The sequence below is a fragment of the Oryx dammah genome, unplaced genomic scaffold, assembly GCF_014754425.2.
Source record: "Oryx dammah isolate SB20612 unplaced genomic scaffold, SCBI_Odam_1.1 HiC_scaffold_18, whole genome shotgun sequence".
Classification (NCBI taxonomy): Eukaryota; Metazoa; Chordata; class Mammalia; order Artiodactyla; family Bovidae; genus Oryx; species Oryx dammah.
In genome coordinates this window covers 81,102,442-81,123,285 of record NW_024070202.1, presented here as the reverse complement: position 1 = coordinate 81,123,285, position 20,844 = coordinate 81,102,442, and the positions used below count along the sequence as shown (strand labels likewise).

General features: G+C 37.9%; 1 protein-coding gene across 1 annotated transcript in view; it reads left to right on the top strand.

Annotated features, from left to right (window-relative positions):
- The window catches only part of SUGCT (succinyl-CoA:glutarate-CoA transferase), a 776,171-nt gene that overhangs the window by 105,076 nt on the left and 650,251 nt on the right, over positions 1-20,844 (top strand). The gene's annotated exons all lie outside the window — the stretch shown is intronic.

The following is a 20,844-nucleotide window of genomic DNA, read 5'->3' as shown; positions in this document are numbered from 1 at the left end:
GATTCAGTAACCATTGGAATTTTAAAGTAGTGACTGAAATAACTATCATATGATAAGAAAATGTACTTAATATTTACTGGTAATCAACTCATACTTAGGCACTGCTCATACTTCTGTGGTTTGTTGCCCATGTTCATAATGGAATAAAATGCTAAATTTACCAACAAATGTTCATATATTCAAAGCTGTGGTTTTTCCAGTTGTCATGTATGGATGTGAAAGGTGGACCCTAAAGAAGGCTGAGCGCCAAAGAATTAATGCTTTTGAATTGTGGTGTTGGAGAAGACCTCTGAGAGTCCCTTGCACTGCAAGGAGATCAAACCAGTCAATCCTAAAGGAAATCAGTCCTGACTATTCATTGGAAGGACTGGTGCTGAAGCTGAAGCTCCAACACTTTGGCCACCTGATATGAAGACCTGACCCATTAGAAAAGACCCTGATGCTGGGAAAGAGTGAAGGCAGGAGGAGAAGGGGATGACAGAGGATAAGTTGGTTGGATGGCATCACTGACTCAATGGACATGAGTTTGAGCAAGCTCCGGGAGATGGTGAAGGACAGGAAAGCTTGGCGTGCTGCAGTCCATGGGGTCACAAAGAGTCGGACATGACTGAGTGATGGAACAACAACAACAACAACCTACTCCTGTGGTTTGTTGCTTACGTTCATAATGGAATAAAATGCTAAATTTAATTTAGAGGTTAATGAAAATAAAGGTATAATTTTTTTCCATTCAAGTTAATTACTTCCCAAAATTCTTTCCATAAGCTCCTGATTAAGAGCACTTGGTTTGTATTGCTGTCAGTTATGTTATGCCAAGTGCTAAGCACTAAGCAAGTGGAATAAAAGGGTTATTTAACTCACTCTCAAATTGACATTTTGCCTACTTTTCACTGGATGAGACCTAGACGTTGTACCGTATGTGGAGGTTGCTTCTGAATAATTTTTCAGGGAGAGGAAAAAAAAGAAAATATCTAATTTGTTCAAGGAGACATTTTAGTGAGGGAAAAAATACTTCATAGAAACCTCAGTTGGGAATTTCAGATTTAAATTCAACCCTGGGATTTCTTTGGAAGGAATGATGCTAAAGCTGAAACTCTAGTACTTTGGCCACCTCATGAGAAGAGTTGACTCATTGGAAAACACTCTGATGCTGGGAGGGGTTGGGGGCAGGAGGAGAAGGGGACAACCGAGGATGAGATGGCTGGATGGCATCACGGACTCTATGGACGTGAGTCTGAGTGAACTCTGGGAGTTGGTGATGGGCAGGGAGGCCTGGCGTGCTGCGATTCATGGAGTCGCAAAGAGTCGGAAACGACTGAGCGACTGAACTGAACTGAACTGAACTAACGTGGGAAAATAGTAAACTTGGAACTCTCCTTTGGAGACTTTTTGTTTTCTTTTAGACAAAATTAAGGTGGTATATAGAGGCAAGAAACATTAATTTGGTTGAAGATAAATACTATTAATGGGTTTTCATTACTAGCTTTGAATTACAGTCAGAGTTTTAATGGTTATATAAAAGGGTGAAAGAACTCTCTCCAAATGAATGATCTATCTCCTTAACAGAGAGGCAGAGGTTAGGTATGGAGTGAAGTCGAAAGTCTTTTCCTCCCTTCTTTAATTTTATAGCTGCAAGGAACCTGAAATAGGTTAAGTCACTGCATAAAAACTGCACACCCAGTAAATATGGAATCTATGAAGGTTTCATGAGTTTGTGACCTATGCAGTCACAGAAGGCACTGGGCTTAATTTAAACGCTCTGCTGTCACTGCCTTGAAATTCTTAATAATTTTTAAAATTGAAATATAATTGCTTCATAATATTGTGTTAGTTTCTGCTATACAACAAAGTGAATCATACACACACATATCTTCTCCCTCTTGAGCCTCTCCCCACCAGCCCCCAACTTAGGTCATCACAGAATACTGAGCTGAGCTCCCTGTGCTACACAGCAGCTTCTCACTGCTGCTGCTGCTGCTGCTAAGTTGCTTCAGTCATGTCCGACTCTGTGCGACCCCATAGATGGCAGCCCACCAGGCTCCCCTATCCCTGGGATTCTCCAAGCAAGAACACTGGAGTGGGTTGCCATTTCCTTCTCCAATGCATAAAAGTGAAAGGTGAAAGTGAAGTCGCTCAGTTGTGTCCGACTCTTAGCGACCCCATGGACTGCAGCCTACCAGGCTTCTCCGTCCATGGGATTTTCTGGGCAAGAGTACTGGAGTGGGGTGCCATTGCCTTCTCCGAGCTCACTAGCTATCTGTAATAGTTTTTGAATGAGAGGCCCTACATTTTTCATTTTGCCTCAGTACTCACAAATTATGCAGCCAGTTCTGTATTTGAGGTTCTACTTAGGTCTCCTAATCTTTACCTGGACTGCTTTTCTTATAGTATGTCAATTCTTAACTTGGGAAAAAAATTTCTTGTAGAGTATTATAGAGTTTAATTCTCTTCTGACACCTAACACAGTGATTCACAATCTGGAGGTGTGTGCTTCCCTGGGGGTGGGAATGAAGGTGGGTAACGTCACTGGTGGGGCTGTTTCAAAGTGAGAGTACAGTAAGTACAGACTCACGCATACTTAGAGTGTGTGTCTAAATTTGTTGTTTGCGTTGCTCCCTGAGGCTGTAAGTTCCATGTGTGAGGGAGTAATGTTTGTTTTTTATTTATGTTTGTGGCCTCTTCAAAGACCAAGTATTTGTCAAATAGCAGGTCTACCAATCTTTGGAGATAAGTCAGAGAACCACTGTTACCAGTGGATATGCCTCATATCCCTTAGATTTGCTAGGGAAAATTAGAAAAAAGTAGTGAATGATTGACTTAGGATAAGTACTTGATAAACAACTAATGATGAAATGATTTGCTTTTTGTGAATCCAGTAGCAGTGATTTAGCCTATTGTGTTACAGGTAACCCAGTCAAAGGTTGCTAAAATCACTAGTGTATTTAAGACTCATTAGCTATCTGTTTATAATTGACATAGAACATTATGTTAGTTTCAGTGTAAACATGATGATCTGGTATTTGTATATATTGTGAAAGGGTCATCATAATAAGTCTAGTTAGCTTCCATCACTATATAAAGTTACAAATATATTTTTCTTGTGATAGCTTTTAAGATATACTCTTAGCAACTTTCAAATGTGCAATATAGAGTCACCATGCTGTACTTTATGTCTCCTTAACTTTAAAATTTTATTATTGCGAGTTTATGCCTTTTGACCCCCTTCACCCATTTTGCACACCCCCTGTCCCTCACTTCAACCATCAATATATATATATGACCTTGGTATTTTTTTAAATAAAAATTAAAAAAAAATTTAGATTCTACATATAAGTGAGATTCATTGATGGACACTTACTTTGTTTTCATAACTTGGCCAATGTCATTAACTACCTTTTAACAATAAAAATCTATTATGCCTTATTTTAAGGCTTTGCACTTGCACACATATTATTTTATTGAACCCTCATAATCATCATTTGAGGGAGATAAGTAGATGAGGAATTTCTATTTTCATTTCACTTATAAGAAAACTGAGGCTAAGAGAAGTTGACCTGTTTGAGCAGCTGAGTCACAGCAAGACCTCTGGTTTCTGACATCCTGACTGGTTCTCTTGTCCCTGCTTAATGAAGGAAAAGCTTTGGCACTGAAAGACAGGCAAGCTTCAGCTTTCCTTTGGTGAAGCTAAAGAGAACGCAAATTGAGTAAGAGGCAGGGGGAGCAGAAGAACACTCAGTAATAAGAAAACAAATAGTGAGACTGCCCCTGCTTCCCCAAAGCCTGCCAAGAGCTGCAGTAAGACAGTGCAACCAAGTAGGCCCTTCTGGATCAATATCTAATCATGTTTAGATCCTGTGAGTGAAAACTGTCATGCAATTTAATGTTATGGATAAGTGCTTTTGTAGAAATATGAGAATTTTGAGAAAAATAGCATTTAGAGTCATGGGATGATGGGATTTTTTTGTTTCAGCTCTAGTTCACTGAATAGTCACTGTGTCCCAGCTTCTGTGCTCCAAAGGTTGGAGCAGAAGGCAATGTTGCTGTTCAGGGTTTACTAGAAGAGGCAACTAAGTTGGATGGAAAAGTTGGAGGTATAGATAGTTCACAGTGGTGCCCTGACAGGGTTACAGAATGTGGTTGGACCTTATATATGTCATGCTTCAGAATTTGAATTTTAACTTTTTAAGACTTCTATTTCTCCATCTGTAAATTCTGTTAGGTCTTTTCAACCAATGACCATGTTTCCTTGAATCCTTGCTGCTGTTGCCACTTCAGAATAACCTCTGATCTGTGGGCAGTATCAGAGAGCTTCTGAAGGTGGTGACGTGCAGGTAATAATTTATGCTGAAGTCCTTCCTGAAGTGTAGTGCAGTTGGTGATAAGAGCCTATTCATTCTCTGAACCCACTATAGCCTAAGTTCTTTTATTTTTTTTTTTTGTTTTGATGCTGTGTCTCTACCCTAATTCTTTGGCTCGGGACTCTCTCTTTTCTTCTGATAAGGGCTTCTTCTTCTGACTTAGGCATCTCTTTTCTCTGTTTTTTTCTTGTCTTTCTTCACTTTCCTGCTTTCATTCTGTGCTCAGTCTTTCTCCTTTTCCCTCCCTTTTTCTCCATTCTTCATTGTTTGGCACTAAAGTTGTTAGCAGTTGTCAGGACTTCCCTGGTGGTTCAGTGGTTAAGACCTTGCCTTAGAATGTAGGGGGTGCAGGTTGGGACCCTGGTCAGGGAGCTAAGATTCCACGTGTCTCACTGCCAAAAAAGCAAAACATAAAACAGAAGCACCATTGTAACAAGTTCAATAAAGGCTTTAAAAATGGTCCATTTTTTTAAAAAAAGCAGTTCTGTTTCAGGTCTTACATCCTTCCACTGTACCACTCAGGAAAGTTTCAGAATCTTTCATTAGTTCCCATGGAACAAAAAAGAAGTGCCCTTGCCTAGAAGTGCTAGAACACAAGACAGTGACCGTTAAGTGGCTGAGTTAAGTGAGTATTCCTGAACCAATGAATGAGACCTGAAAAATAAAGAATACTAATTGGCTTAAGCCATTTCTGGTACAGTGGATGGGGTTAACTCCACCCAAACCATACTGCTGTGACTGGGGAGAGGTGATTTCTTTAAAGAATAGTAGGGTTATTTTTTGGCCAAAGGAAGAGAAAAAGGATGATGGGCAGTTCAGTTCAGTCACTCAGTCATGTCTGACTCTTTGCATGAATCGCAGCACACCAGGCCTCCCTGTCCATCACCAACTCCTGGAGTTCACTCAGACCCACGTCCATCGAGTTGGTGATGCCATCCAGCCATCTCATCCTCAGTTGTCCCCTTCTCCTCCTGCCCCCAATCCCTCCCAGCATCAGAGTCTTTTCCAATGAGTCAACTCTTCGCATGAGGTGCTCAAAGTACTGGAGTTTCAGCTTCAGCATCAGTCCTTCCAATGAACACCCAGGACTGGTCTCCTTCAGGATGGACTGGTTGGATCTCCTTGCAGTCCAAGGGACTCTCAAGAGTCTTCTCCAACACCACAATTCAAAAGCATCAATTCTTCAGCACTCAGCTTTCTTCACAGTCCAACTCTCACATCCATACATGACCACTGGAAAAACCATACCCTTGACTAGACAGACCTTTGTTGGCAAAGTAATATCTCTGCTTTTTAATTTGCTATCTAGGTTGGTCTTAACTTTCTTTCCAAGGAGTAAGCGTCTTTTAATTTCATGGCTGCAATCATCATCTGCAGTGATTTTGGAGCCCCCCAAAATAAAGTCTGACACTGTTTCCATTGCTTCCCCATCTATTTGCCATGAAGTGATGGGACCAGATGCCATGATGTTAGTTTTCTAACCCCATGAACAGTATGAAAAAGCAAAATGATAGGATACTGAAAGAGGATTCCCCAGGTCGGTAGGTGACCAATATGCTCCTGGAGATCAGTGGAGAAATAACTCCAGAAAGAATGAAGGGATGGAGCCAAAGAAACAACAATACCCAGCTGTGGATGTGACTGGTGATAGAAGCAAGATCCGATGCTGTAAAGAGCAGTATTGCATAGGAACCTGGAATGTCAGGTCCATGAATCAAGGCAAATTGGAAGTGGTCAAACAGGAGATGGCGAGAGTGAACATCGACATTCTAGGAAGCAGTGAACTAAAATGGACTGGAATGGGTGAATTTAACTTAGATGACCATTATATCTACTACTGTGGGCAGGAATCCTTTAGAAGAAATGGAGTAGCCATCATGGTCAACAAAAGAGTCTGAAATGCAGTACTTGGATGCAGTCTCAGAAATGACAGAATGATCTCTGTTCGTTTCCAAGGCAAACCATTGAATATCATGGTGATCCAAGCCTATGCCCCAAACAGTAATGCTGAAGAAGCTGAAGTTGAACAGTTCTATGAAGACCTACAAGACCTTTTAGAACTCACACCCAAAAAAGATGTCCTTTTCATTATAGGGGACTGGAATGCAAAAGTAGGATGACGTGCAGCTCATCAAAAACTATTCTCCATGCTAACACACTGGATTGTTTTGAGGTTCTGGTGCAACAAAGGATATGAAAAATTCTTTGTATATTAGAAAGTATTCTGCTGATGAGTAATATTAATTTTATGAGGCTATTGAAAAAGTATTTCCAGTGTTAAAAATATGCTGAGATTAAAAAAATGGCTATTGACATTATTTTATCATAATTATTATATTTTTTCATAATAGAGAAATCTTGCCTAACTTCACTTAGTCTTTCAATTTAAGATAACATTGATTTATTTTAGATCCCAAAACCAAACCACAAAATGATTAAAATCTGCTTTATGTAAATGGGAAGTGCTAGTTCTAGATACTTTTCAAAGTAACATAATAGGAAAGCACATTTTAAAAAAAGGATTCATTTTCTCTTTTTATATAAGTGTTCACTGTCATTAAGCAGATAACATTTGAACTTAATTTCAGCTGCCTGAAAAATGACTGCCATTTCATGCAGTGGTGATAAACATAGTTTTCTACTCATTTTGATTGCATTGCATAGGATGACAAATGAATGATTATAACATTCAATATCAGTTGCTAAAAATGAAATTTTGTACCCTTCTCTTAAAAGTGCTCTAATGTACAATAGACAAATTACACTTGATTTGAATAGTAGCTAATAATTAACTTAGAGATGATTGCCTCAACCACAACAAAACCATTTCACTGTTGAGACATGACAGTTGCCGGGATGTGGTTTGTAGTGGGCACCAATTTTTTTTTGTAGTTTCAAGGCTATAAACTTTTAACCCATGTCATAAAATTCTTTGATTTTTTTTTTTTTTGGTTTTAATGTGATTTAAAGTTGTCAACTGAAGATTGTCTAATGCCAGCATCTATTCTTTAGATGATATTGGTAAATAACAAGGAAGTGGGTTTGGATGTGGTTCCAATTATTCTGTTGCTCTTATTCTTCTGTTGTGGCTTAGAGAAATATCTTTTGGAAGTTTTAATATCCTTCCTGGACTTAATTGCAACCAGGCTCCCCTAATTACTACTACAATGAGTTGTTTTTTTTTTTTATCACCAAACTTCTGTAATTATTTTCACATATAGAATGTTTTGGCATTTTTGATTCACTTTTTCATCCTTATTTGTATACGGTTCATATTCTGTTGTTCATTCACTAAGTCGTGTCTGACTCTTTGCTACCCCGTGGACCACAGCACTCCAGCCTTCGTTGTCCTTCACTATCTCCCAGAGTTTGTTCAAACTCGTGTCCATTGAATCAGTGATGCCATCTAACCATCTCATTCTCTGTTGTCCCCTTCTCCTCTTGCCTTCAGTCTTTCTCAGTATCAGGGTCTTTTCCAATGAGTTAGCTCCTCGATCAGGTGGCCATAGTATTGGAGGTTCACTTCCAGCATCAGCCCTTCCAATGAATATTCAGGATTGATTTCCTTTAGGATTGACTATTTTAATCTCCTTGCTGTCAAAGGGACTCTCATACTCTTCTCCAGCACCATAATTTGAAATTATCAGTTCTTCAGTGCTCAGCTTTCTTCTTGGTCCAACTCTCACTTCCCTACATGGTGACTGGAAAAACTGTAGCTTTGACGATATGGACTTTTGTTGGAAAAGTGATGTCTCTGCCTTTGAATACGCTGTCTAGGCATATCATAGCTTTTCTTCCAAGGAGCAAGAATCTTTTAATCTCGTGGCTGCTGTCACCATCCGCAGTGATTTTGGAGTCCAAGAAAATAAAATCTGCCACCATTCCCACTTTTTCCTGATCTATTTGCCATAAAGAGATGGGACAAGATGCCATGATCTTAGTCTTTTGAATGCTGAGCTTTAAGCCAGCTGTTTCATTCTCCTCTTTTACCCTCATCAAGAGGCTCTTTAGTTCCTCTTCATTTCTGCCATTAGAGTGCTATCATCTGCATATATGAGGTTGTTGATATTTTTCCTGGCAGTCTTGATTCCAGCTTGTGATTTATCCAGCCTGACATTTCACTTGGTGTACTCTACATATAAGTTAAATAAGCAGGGTGACAATATACAGCCTTGATGTACTCCCTTCCCAATGTGGAACCAGTCCGTTGTTCGATGTCTGATTCTAACTGTTGCTTGTTGTTCTGCATACAAGTTTCTCAGGAGGCAGATAAGGTGGTATGGAATTCCCATCTCTGAAAGATTTCCATGGTTTGTTTTGAACCACACAGGCAAAGGCTTTAGTTTAGTCAATGAAGCAGAAATAGATGTTTTTTGAAATTCCCTGGCTTTTTCTGTGATCCAACAAACGTTGGCAGTTTGATCTCTAGTTCCTCTGCCTTTTCTAAATCGAGCTTGTACATCTGGAAATTCTTGGTTCATGTTCTGCTGAAGCCTGACTTGGAGAATTTTGAGCATTTCTTTGCTAGCATGAGAAATGAGAGCAATTATGTGGTAGTTTGAATATGTTTTGGCATTGCCTTTCTTTGGTACTGGAATAAAAACTGGCCTTTTACAGTCCTGTGGTCACTGCTGAGTTTTCCAAATTTGCTGACATATTGAGTGCAGTACTTTAACAGCATCATCCTTTAAGATGTTCATATTTAAGATAGATAAAATTTTAACTCTCCTTATTGCAGCACATTTTTATGGATAAACTTTTGAATAAACAAGCATAATAATCTGAAATTCATCTTTTTGTACCTCTAGATACACTTGTATTTCTACTTTTCCTATTTAATCTATATCTTTAAATTTTTTTATTGAGGTATATTTATATATCATAAAATTCATCCTATATTAAGGGTGACCATTTAATAGTTTTTAGTAGATTTAGTGAGTTATGCAACTATCACCATAAATCACATTTGGAATAAATAATCTATAGTCACCTCTGGTCTGGGAGTTACCCATCCAGCTAGAATGGACAAGTTCTGATGGAGGAGGATGTAGGGTTGTTCTGACTCAGAATTCAAGGACTATTATGACTTCTGTGGGCCCAAGAAAATTTTGCCTTTATGCATCCTTTCTTCCATAAATATATTTGAATTATATATTTATAATTGCATTGGTGTAAAGATGAATGTAATTAGTTATTATGTCTATTTTTTCTTTTGATTTTAAAAGAATTAAAATTAAAGCATGTATGTGTACCCCTAAAGCATTGTTGGTCTTAGGCACTATCAGTTTAGTTCAGTTCAGTTGCTCAGTCGTGTCCGACTCTTTGTGACCCCGTGGACTGCAGCACACCAGGCCTCCCTGTCCATCACCAACTCCTGGAATTTACTCAAACTCATGTCCATTGAGTCAGTGATGGCATCCAACCATCTCATCGTCTGTCATCCCCTTTTCCTCCTCCCTTCAATCTTTCCCAGCATCAGAGTCTTTGCAGATGAGTCAGTTCTTCACATCAGGTGGCCAAAGTATTGGAGTTTCAGCTTCAACATCAGTCCTTCCAATGAACACCCAGGACTTATTTCCTTTAGGATGGACTGGTTGGATCTCCTTGCAGTCCAAGGGATTCTCAAGAGTCTTCTCCAACACCACAGTTCAAAAGCATCAATTCTTCAGCACTCAGCTTTCTTTATAGTCCAGCTCTCACATTCATACATGACTACTGGAAAACCATAGCTTTGACTAGATCGACCTTTGTTAGCAAAGTAATGTCTCTGCTTTTTAATATGCTATCTAGGTTGGTCATAGCTTTTCTTACAAGGAGCAAGTGTCTTTTAATTTCTTCGCTGCAGTCACCATCTGCAGTGGTTTTGGAAGCCCCCCAAATAAAGTCTCTCTCTGTTTTCATTGTTTCCCCATCTATTTGCCATGAAGTGATGGGACCAGAGGCCATAATCTTAGTTTTCTGAATGTTGACTTTTAAGCCAGCTTTTTCACTCTCCTCTTTCACTTTCATCAAGAGGCTCTTTAGTTCTTCTTAGCTTTCTGCCATAAGGGTCGTGAAGTTGCTCAGTCGTGTCTGACTCTTTCTGACCCCATGGACTGTAGCCCACCAGGCTCCTCCATCCATGGAATTTTCTAGGCAAGAGTACTGGAGTGGGTTGCCATCTATGTATCTGAGGTTACTGATATTTCTCCTGGTGATCTTGATTCCATCTTGTACTTCATCCAGTCCAGCGTTTCTCATAATGTACACTGCATATTAGTTAAACAAGCAGGGTGATAATATACAGCCTCGATGTACTCCTTTCCTGATTTGGAACCAGTCTGTTTTTCCATGTCCAGTTCTAACTGTTGTTTCTTGACCTGCATACAGATTTCTCAGGAGGCAGGTAAGGTGATCTGATATTCCTATCTCTTTCAGAATTTTCCAGTTTGTTGTGATCCACACAGTCAAAGGCTTTGGCATAGTCAGTAAAGCAGAAGTAGATGTTTTTCTGGAACTCTTGCTTTTTCTATGAGCCAACAGATGTTGGCAATTTGTACCTAATTAATAAGTCAGCTCTGGAAGAATATCCTTGAGAACAGCCTAAAATGTGCCAAATCTGTGAAGAAAGACTATCTTGCATCCAGGAAAGAAGTGGAAGCTGAAAGTTGAGATTATGCTGACGGGTGAATAGAGGGTGGAAAAATGGAGAAACAGCAGTCTGTGACCAAAGAAGTTGAGAGACTGGAGTCGGGAGAGAAAGAAAAAAAAAGTATATTATCACAAAATTCAAGTATTTGGGCACTACAAGTTTGCACTTGAATCTCCCCAAAAAGCCTAATGCATTCCAGCCTTGAAGGCTTTTGCCAGCCTGCCAGTCCTTGGTTGTTCATGTGTGCACACTCAGTCACTTCAGTCGTGTCTGACTCTGCAACCCCATGGACCATAGCCTGCCAGGCTCCTCTGTCCATGGGATTCTCCAGGCAAGAATACTGGAGTGGGTTGCCATGCCCTCCTCCACGGGATCTTCCCAACCCAGGATGAAACTGCATCTCTTGTGTCTCCTTGATTCTTGTGGCCAATTTTTAATCCCCATCTAATTTTTGTTCTGTAATTTGCTAAGAGTTCCCATTTCTCTCTCAGTTTAAATTTAGGGGATAAATGAATATGAACATTTAACTGATATTAGGATGAGTAGGTAAGAAGGTAAAGACACACCAAAAAATGAGAAATCAGATGATTTCCAAAGGAAATTACAAAGAATTTTATATAATTATTTTATGTTATCATTTTTTACTGTTGGTTTGATTAACTGCAAGTTGACTGCATTAAAGAACATTGTTCACTTTTTTTTTTTAAAGAAGGTTAGGCAAGATGCAAGTGTATAATGGAGGATGCTCTGGTTTTGTACAGATGAAATCTTTACTTATATTCATGGACATGTCATATTTTTATATGATGTAGGCCATAGTGAGGGAAACCAGGGCTTTTAACTTGTGCTGATTGGTAATTGGGAGAATGTCTCAAAGGAGAAAAGAATAAAACAGGAAGACATATTTCACTGTGATGTAACTTAATTCTCTCATTAGATTCTTTAAAACAATTTGGTGCTTTCAAAATGTTCTGAAAATTAGCAAGATAGTTAAGATAAAAATATAAAAGAAATAGGAGAAAGAGTCATTGGTCTTGACAAATATTCCCTGAATTTAAATTTTTTCTTTGCAGGATCTTGTAGAATAGTGAACCTAATCGATTGTTCCTAAATGTAGGCTTCCCAATCTTAGTTCTATTCTCTTACTAGAGTTAGAACAATTTGTTTTTGTTGTGAAGTTAATCAATTCCACCTTCAACTTTGTGGTTTCTAGGGTCAGAAAATTTTATGTACTGGTAGACTAAAATACAGTATTACATCCTCTGTATTGTCTGTGGCTCTTTACCTGCTCTAAGTTATGGTCCAACTGATTCCTGGTAGAACATAGGTATTTGGTCCCAAGTCTTATGTCATCATTGCAGCTAGTAGATAAAACATTTAATTTCTAGGAAAATCACTTCAGTTCTTCACAGAATATATATATGAGGTATAAGGACAAATACTTTTTCAATTTTTTTGTAGTCTACAGTTGTTATATACCAGCAGCTGATTAGCTAAAGTGCTTAGAAATTTTGATTTTCTGGTTATTTTTATTTTCTAGATAATTGAGAACGAAAGGGAAACTGTTTTGATTTCAACCATTTTTATAGAAAAATCTTCTAAAATGCTTAGTTTACTTTTCTATTATGGCAAATGCTGTATACTAAATATATTTTCACTTTAAATGTTATAATTTTGGTCTTTACTCATTTTAGGTACTAAGAAATTAAGTTGAATCTGAACTAACAAAATTTATCCATCCGTTATTCATCTTTCCATTTATCTACACTTTTTTCTTATGCCAAATTATACAAGTGATAAATAAACCAGCCAGTTTCCTGCCCCCATGAAATTTACATTGCAGTTGGATATATAGACAATACAAATGATAAGTCATAAATTTGCATAAGGAAATAAACAGTTTAATAAAGATAACAGGGACAGTTCTGTTAGCCAGGGCAAGGTTATTCCAGATGGAGGGAACAATTAATACAAAAGCCTGAAACAGGACAAAACTTGGCATGTCCTAGGAACTGACAAAGGCCCAATGAAAGACATCCCTTAGAAGTTGACATTAACACTAAGTCTGGCTAAATAGTCATCTAAATAAATGGGAGGTGACATTTAATCTAAATAATAATCCAATATTCTGTGGTTAGTAGGCCCATTAGAAGTTAGAAGTCAGTAACAGACTGTTCTTTCTTGTGGGGAGAGAATTTATTGGCAGGGTACTAGATCAAGCCTGTAGAGCAAATGTTGTGTTCTGGTGCTGTTTTTGTAGAATGACAGTGAAATCAACACAGCATTGCAAACAGTGTTAAATTTTTTCTCCTATTTGGGCTTACTGGAGACTGGTATTGAGAAAGTCAAGACAGGTTCTGGAAAAGGAGTGCTGTGATTCTTAACATAATAATATAAGGTGCAACATTGTGAGAAGTGCTATACACTTGCTGACCTTGGAGTAGACGGTGTATTGTATAGACTGTTTACATTTTCCAAAGTTGAACTAATAACATAATAAAACTTATATTTACTTTATGCTAAGTGTTGTTCTAAGCACATTGTATATATTAACTAATTTATTTCCCCAATAGTTCTGTTATCCCTATTTTACTGAGGAGGTAGCAGAAACATAGAATAGCATTGTAACTTGCCCTGTGTCACATAGATAAATAAATAGCAGAGTTGGGACCTGAACTCAATCTGCACAGAGACTGTGCTATGCTTTTACTCTCCTTAAGAGTATAAGGCCCACCCAGTATTCATTCATTCATTCATTTATTTTCTTAAATGTTTATTGAGTTCTTGGTGCCAAGCATGCTGTTATTCCTGGTAGTGTTACGATGAATAAGTTGACTGAGGAATATATTTTAGCTTTTAAGAGAGGTATACAAATATAAGAAATCTTGGCCTATCTTTTGGGAGAGTAATTTTGGTAAGTCATATGGTTAGCACTGAGCAGTAGAACTTAACATAATGATTGTACATTGACCTTGTATCTTGCAGTGTTGCTGTGTGTTAGTCACTAAGTAATATCTGACTCTTTGGAACCCCATGAACTGTAGCTCGCCATGAAATTCTCTAGGCAAGAATACTGGAGTGGGTTGCCATTTCCTCCTCAAGGGGATCATCCCAGCTCAGGGATCAAACCCGTATCTCCTGCACTGTAGGTGGATTCTTCACCATCGGAGCCACCAGGGAAGCCTTGCTGGGCTTGTTTCTAGTTCTAACAGTTATTTTAGTGGATAATAAGATTTTCTGTATACAAAGTCATGTCATCTATTAATACAGGTAGTTTTACTTCTTCTGATATAGATGCCTTCTATTTCCTTTTCTTGCTTATTGCCCTGAGTAGAAAGAACACCAGTACAATGTTGAATAGAAGTGCCAAGAATAGACATTCTTTTCTTTTCATGATTTCAGGGCCAAAAATCCAGTTTTTCACCAGTATGTGTGCTATTAGTTGTGGCTTTTTTCACTGATGGTCTTTATCAGATTGAGGAAATTTCTTTTATTTTTTGTTTGCTGAATATTTTTATCATGAAAGAGTGTTAGATTTTGGCAAATGCTATATCTGTGACTGTTGAGACCATTATCTGGTTTGTATCACTTATCCTGTTAATGTTATTTGATTATTGATTGATTAACAACTGACATTGAGTTTTGTGTATTAAATCAATTTTGAAATCCTGGGGGAAAATCTCAGTTGATTTTGTTGTGTGAATATTGGTATAGTTGCTATATTTAGTTTGCTAGTATGTTGCTAAGAATTTTAAGGTCTATATTCAAAAAGGAGAATTGCCTTGTCATTTCTTCTTACTGTGATTTTTTCTTTTTTCACACCAGTTTTAGTATCAGGGTGATATTTCATAGAATGAGTTGTTTTCTCCTCTTCTAGTTTTTGGAAGAATTTGTGAAGAATTGGTACTTTTTATTTAATTGTTAGAACTCATCAGTGAAGCTAAAAAAGCCTGAGCTGATACTTTTTTGGGATAAATTTTATGACTGTTAATCTGGGTATTGTATGTCTATTCAGTTTTTCTATTTATTATTTAGTCTGTCAGTAATTTGATTCATTGTCAAATTTTTTTCTATTTCATTTAGCTTATTTAATTTATTGGCAAATAATTTTTAATAGTAGTCTTATAAAATGCTTTTTTCCTGTAAATTCAGTACAAATATTCCCTCTTTTATTCATGATTTTAATAACTTGAGTCTTCTTTCTTTTTTCTTGGTCAGTCTAGTTTAAGGTTTGTTAATTTTGTTGATCTTTTCAGTAAACCAGCTTTGGATTTCATTGCTTTTCTTTACTGGTTTCCTATATTCTATATTTCATTAATTTTACTTTTATCTTTAGTAGTTTCTTCCTTTTACTACTTTTGGGTTTAGTTTGCGTTTCTTTTTGAGGTGTTTTAAGGCAGAATGTTAGGTTATTGAAGTCTTTTTCTTTTTTAATATAGGTATTTTCAGTTATAAATTTCCGTCTAAGAACTGTTTTAGCTTCATATCATAAGTTACAGTGTGTTGTGTTTTGTTTTTAGTCATCTCAAATTACTTTCTAATTTTCTTTGAGATTTCTTCTTTGATTTGTTAGTTTTTAAGAATGTTTTGTTTAATTTCCACCTGTTTGTAAATTTCCCAATACCCTTCTGTTACTGATTTCTTGCTTCATTCCATTGTAGTTGGAGAACATTCATTACGGAGTTTTAAGCCTTTTAAATTTGCTGAGGCTTGTTTTTCGGTGTATCTTGGAAGGTGTTTGGTGGCTCAGGGGTAAAGAATCCGCCTGCCAATGCAGGAGACACAAGAGACATGCGTTCAATTACTGGGTCAGGAAGATCTCCTGGAGTAGGAAATAGCAACCCCCTCCAGTATTCTTGCCTGGGAAATCCTAGGGACAGAGGAAACTGGCAGGCTGTAGTCCATAGGGTTGGAAAGTCAGACATGACTGAGCCTATGTGCACTCACAGAACATGTTTCAGGTGTGCTTGAGAAGAATGTGTATTCTGCTGTTGTTATGGAGTGTTGCATAGATGTTTGTTAGGTCTAATTGGTATATATGGGAAAGTTTTGTATAACACTTGAGGGGCTATTAAATTTTTTTTTTTTCTGAAACAGCTGTATTATTTTTGTATTCTCACCAGCAATTTGTGAGGTTTATAGTTTTTCCACATTCCTGTCAACACTTGCCATTCTCCATAATATTTACTTTAGCTTTTGAAATGGGTATGAAGTGGTTTTGATCTGCATTTTTGCATTTCAAGTCTTCTATTTCTGTGTTGATGTTATGCCTGGTTGTTATATTAATATCTATTATTGAAAGTGGTATTTTAAAGACTATTACTGTCTGATTGTCTTTTGCTTCCTTCAGTTTTATCAGTTTTTGCTTCACGTTTTGGAGGCTCTCTTGTTAATAAATGTATGTTTATAATTGTTATGTCTTACTGCTAAATTGAGGATTTTATCCTTATACAATGCAGTTTCTTTTGCTTCTAGTAACAATTTTTGTCTCAAAGTCTATTTGTCCGATGTTCTTACATACTCAGTCTGTTTTTGGTTGCCCTTTTCATGATGTATTATTTTCTAGGGCTGCCATAACAAAGTTCCATAGACTGGTGTCTTCAGTTCAGTTCAGTCGCTCAGTCGTGTCCGACTCTGCGACCCCATGAATTGCAGCACGCCAGGCCTCCCTGTCCATCACCAACTCCCGGAGTTCACTCAGACTCATGTCCATCGAGTCGGTGATGCCATCCAGCCATCTCATCCTCTGTTGTCCCTTTCTCCTCATGCCCCCAATCGCTCCCAGCATCAGAGTCTTTTCCAATGAATCAACTCTTTGCATGAGGTGGCCAAAGTACTGGAGTTTCAGCTTCAGCATCATTCCTTCCAAAGAACACCCAGGGCTGATCTCCTTCAGAATGGACTGGTTGGATCTCCTTGCAGTCCAAGGGACTCTCTAGAGTCTTCTCTAACACCACAGTTCAAAAGCATCAATTCTTCAGAGCTCAGCTTTCTTCACAGTCCAACTCTCACCTCCATACATGACCATGGTTTTTCCAGGAAAAACCATAGCCTTGACTAGATGGACCTTTGTTTGCAAAGTAATGTCTCTGCTTTTGAATATGGTGTCTAGGTTGGTCTTAACTTTCCTTCCAAGGAGTAAGTGTCTTTTAATTTCATGGCTGCAGTCACCATCTGCAGTGATTTTGGAGCCCCCCAAAATAAAGTCTGACACTGTTTCCACTGTTTCCCCATCTATTTGCCATGAAGTGATGGGACCAGATGCCATAATCTTCGTTTTCTGAATGTTGAGCTTGAAGCCAACTTTTTCACTCTCCTCTTTCACTTTCATCAAGAGGCTTTTTAGTTCTTTGTTTTCTGCCATAAGGGTGGTGTCATCTGCATATCTGAGGTTATTGATATTTCTCCTGGCAATCTTGATTCCAGCTTGTGCTTCTTCCAGCCCAGCGTTTCTCATGATGTACTCTGTATGTAAGTTAAATAAGCAGGGTGACAATATACAGCCTTGACGTACTCCTTTTCCTATTTGGAACCAGTCTGTTGTTCCATGTCCAGTTCTAACTGTTGCTTCCTGACCTGCATATAGATTTCTCAAGAGTGTCTTAAGCAACCTAATATTTGTTTTCTCACAGTTCCGGAGGATTGAACTCTATGGTCAAGGTGTTGTCAGGGTTAATTTCTTCTGAGGGCCATGAGGGAAGGATCTATTCCAGGCCTTTCTCCTTAGCTTGTCGATGGCTATCATTCCTTGTGTTTTCACATCATTTTCTTTCTGCACATGTATGTCTGTGTCCAAATTTTCTCTTCTTATAAAGACATCAGTCATATTGGATTAGGATACATCCAATTGACCTCATTTTAACTTAGGGTTACATCTTAAAAGACCTTATGTCCAAATATGGCCACTTTCTGAGGTGCTAGGGTTAGGACTTGAGCCCAGAGAAGTTGACACATAAAATTAACAGTTTCAAGTGCTACCTCCCTACATATGTAATTTAAGTTTTTCTAATGGCTACATTATGTGTGTGTGTGTGTGTGTGTGTGTGTGTGTGTGCACACACGCATGCTCAGTTGCTGTCATGTCTAACTCTTTGTGACTCTTTGTAGCCTGTCAGGCTCCTCTGTCCATGGGATTTCCCAGGCAAGAATACTGGAGTGGGTTGCCATTTCTTACTCCAGGGATCTTCCTAACCCAGAAATCGAATTCAAATCTTCTGAGTCTCCTGCAGGGATTCTTTACCACTGTGCCACCTAGGAAGCCAGTGACCACATTAGAGAAAGTAAAAACAAATGTAATTAATTTTAATTACATATTTTATTTAATAGGCCAAAATTTTTTTATTTCAAAATGGAAAATTGATATAAAACTAATGAAAAGATAGTTTACATTTTTTCTGTACTGTCTTTCACATTTGAAATGTAGTTTATACTTATACTAACTACTACTACTACTAAGTCACTTCAGTTGTGTCCTACTCTGTGCAACCCCATAGATGGCAGCCCACCAGGCTCCCCTGTCCCTAGGATTCTCCAGGCAAGAACACTGGAGTGGGTTGCCATTTCCTTCTCCAGTAGTTTATACTTATGGCTCATCTTAATTTGAAATATCCTCATCAAAGGCTTAATAGCCACGTATAGTTAGTTAATGGCTATTGCAATGGCCAGAACAGTCTCAGAATGCAGAAGAATGGGAACATGCATAGAGAGTCCAGTATTTCCTTTATTTCTTTCCCACTTGTTTGAAAGTAAAAAGTGGTATTTAACCATAACCTTTGTCCACTTTCTACTCTTTCCCTATTATTACCTGTGGTAGACCAAACAATGGCCAGGAAAGATGTCCATGTCCTTATCCCCGGGACCTGTGATTATGTTACGTTACATGATTAAAGGAACATCACAGATACGATTAAGTTAAGATGTTTGAGGCACTTCTCTGGTGTTCCAGTGGTTAAGACTTTGCCTTCCAATGCAGGGGGTGTGGGTTTGATCCCTGGTTTGAGAACTAAGATCCCACATGCCTTGAGGCCAAAAAACCAAAACATAAAGCAGAAGCAATATTGTAACAAATTCAATCAAGACTTTAAGAATGGTCCACATTCTTAAAAAAAAAATCTTAAAAAAAAAAAAAAACTTTTGAGATGGGGAGATTATCTTGGATTATCTCCCTAGGCCCAATGTAATTACAAGATTTTTTTAATAAGAGGGAGGCATGAAGATCAGAGTTAGTAGTTTAAGATCTGACAATGGCAGTAAGTGGTGGATGTTGCGTGGGGTCATTTTTAACAGTAGCAGTAGAAAACCAGTTCACCGCTTTAGCAGGTAGATGTGGCTACAGAAAGTTTTGGTTTTATATATAAATTTTAGTTAATATTAAAAAAATCTTGAGTTCTATATGAGTGAAGGACCATATTAATTCTGATTCAAGTTTTACATCAATGATTAATTCAGCAATTTTAGTTTTTTGGTGGATTTTCATAGGGGCAGAGGATTAAAACATTGCTGTTTTAATTGCTGAGAGACAACTGCCAGAAATTTTGGGGTTGTTCTAGAATCGATATATTTATCTCTAAAATTACAAGACTACTCTTCTTCTTGGTGGGATAGTTTGTTTTCAGTTCAGTCCATTCCTCCTGAAGCTGAACCACACTTATAGGGTGGGTGATAAAACAGATACATTCTGAGGTTTTATCTCAAGGAAGCTGCAGAAACAAAGCATGGTTTGAAATCATGTAAACCATTGAATCTTTTCTGAAATGATGACTTCCTTTCCACTAAATTGCTCTGTAATTCTTTTATATTTTTGATTCTATTGACCTCAAGCCAGGCTGCAATAGTAAAATGAGTACATTCTCCTTTGGCCTTTTGTTCACTCTATAAGTGCAGTTTGAGTCTGAAATTTGTAATTCTTTGAGTAAATACATGCTTTTAAAATTCTGTAACTGTAGTTTCAAGTCCACTGTACTAAGGTATGTTACTCTCTTGTAAGCCACTGAGGGAAAACAAAGTACATAGTTCAGTCTTTTAACTACAAAAGGCCTTGACTTGAGAAAGTAGCTTGTTGAATCATTTTATTTCTCTGACATTGATACCTTATTGAAAATCTCCTTCATAGCTTATAAATATCCTTAAATTGTTGCAGATTGATTTGTAATAGTATGAAATAGTTGCACAATATTGGTCACTGCCTCCATCATATGTAATAAAACTGATCTGTAATATTTAGAGCATAAGTTTTCTGTCAGTGAAGCCTGGACTTAATAAGTATCCTTGCTTGACTCACATTAATTATTGAAAAACTTCCTCCTCTTTTTTATCTGTTGTCATATTGGTAATGAGGACTTTTCTGTGTTTAACTCATACTTAACATTTTTTATGGCAGCATACAAAGTCTTTTTTGTTGCCACAATAACTAACTGGGTATTAAACATTTTTGCTGTTTTTGTTCTTAATTCTTGTTAAAAATTTCAACTTGAGTAGTGTTTGACACTCATAAAGACTGAATTTGAAAATCCCACAGACAGAGAAGCCTGGCAAGCTACAGTCCATGGGGTCACAAGAGTCAGACACAACTTAGCGACTAAACCACCACCACCACCAAGCTGCATGTTGAGGTTTTAGTTTATAACACTGATGCTTCGACTTGGCTGTACATTGGAATCATCTGGAAAGTTTCAAAAACTCTTGCCTTTGTCCACCCTAAGAGATTCTGGTTTAATTAGTATGAGGCATGGCCTGGGCACTGGGATTTTTAAAAGCTCTCCAGATCATGCTAGTGTGCAGAAGAGTCTGAGAATCGCTCTTCCGTAAAATGATTTCCAAACTTATGGTGTAGGAAAGTCACCTACACCGTGCTTT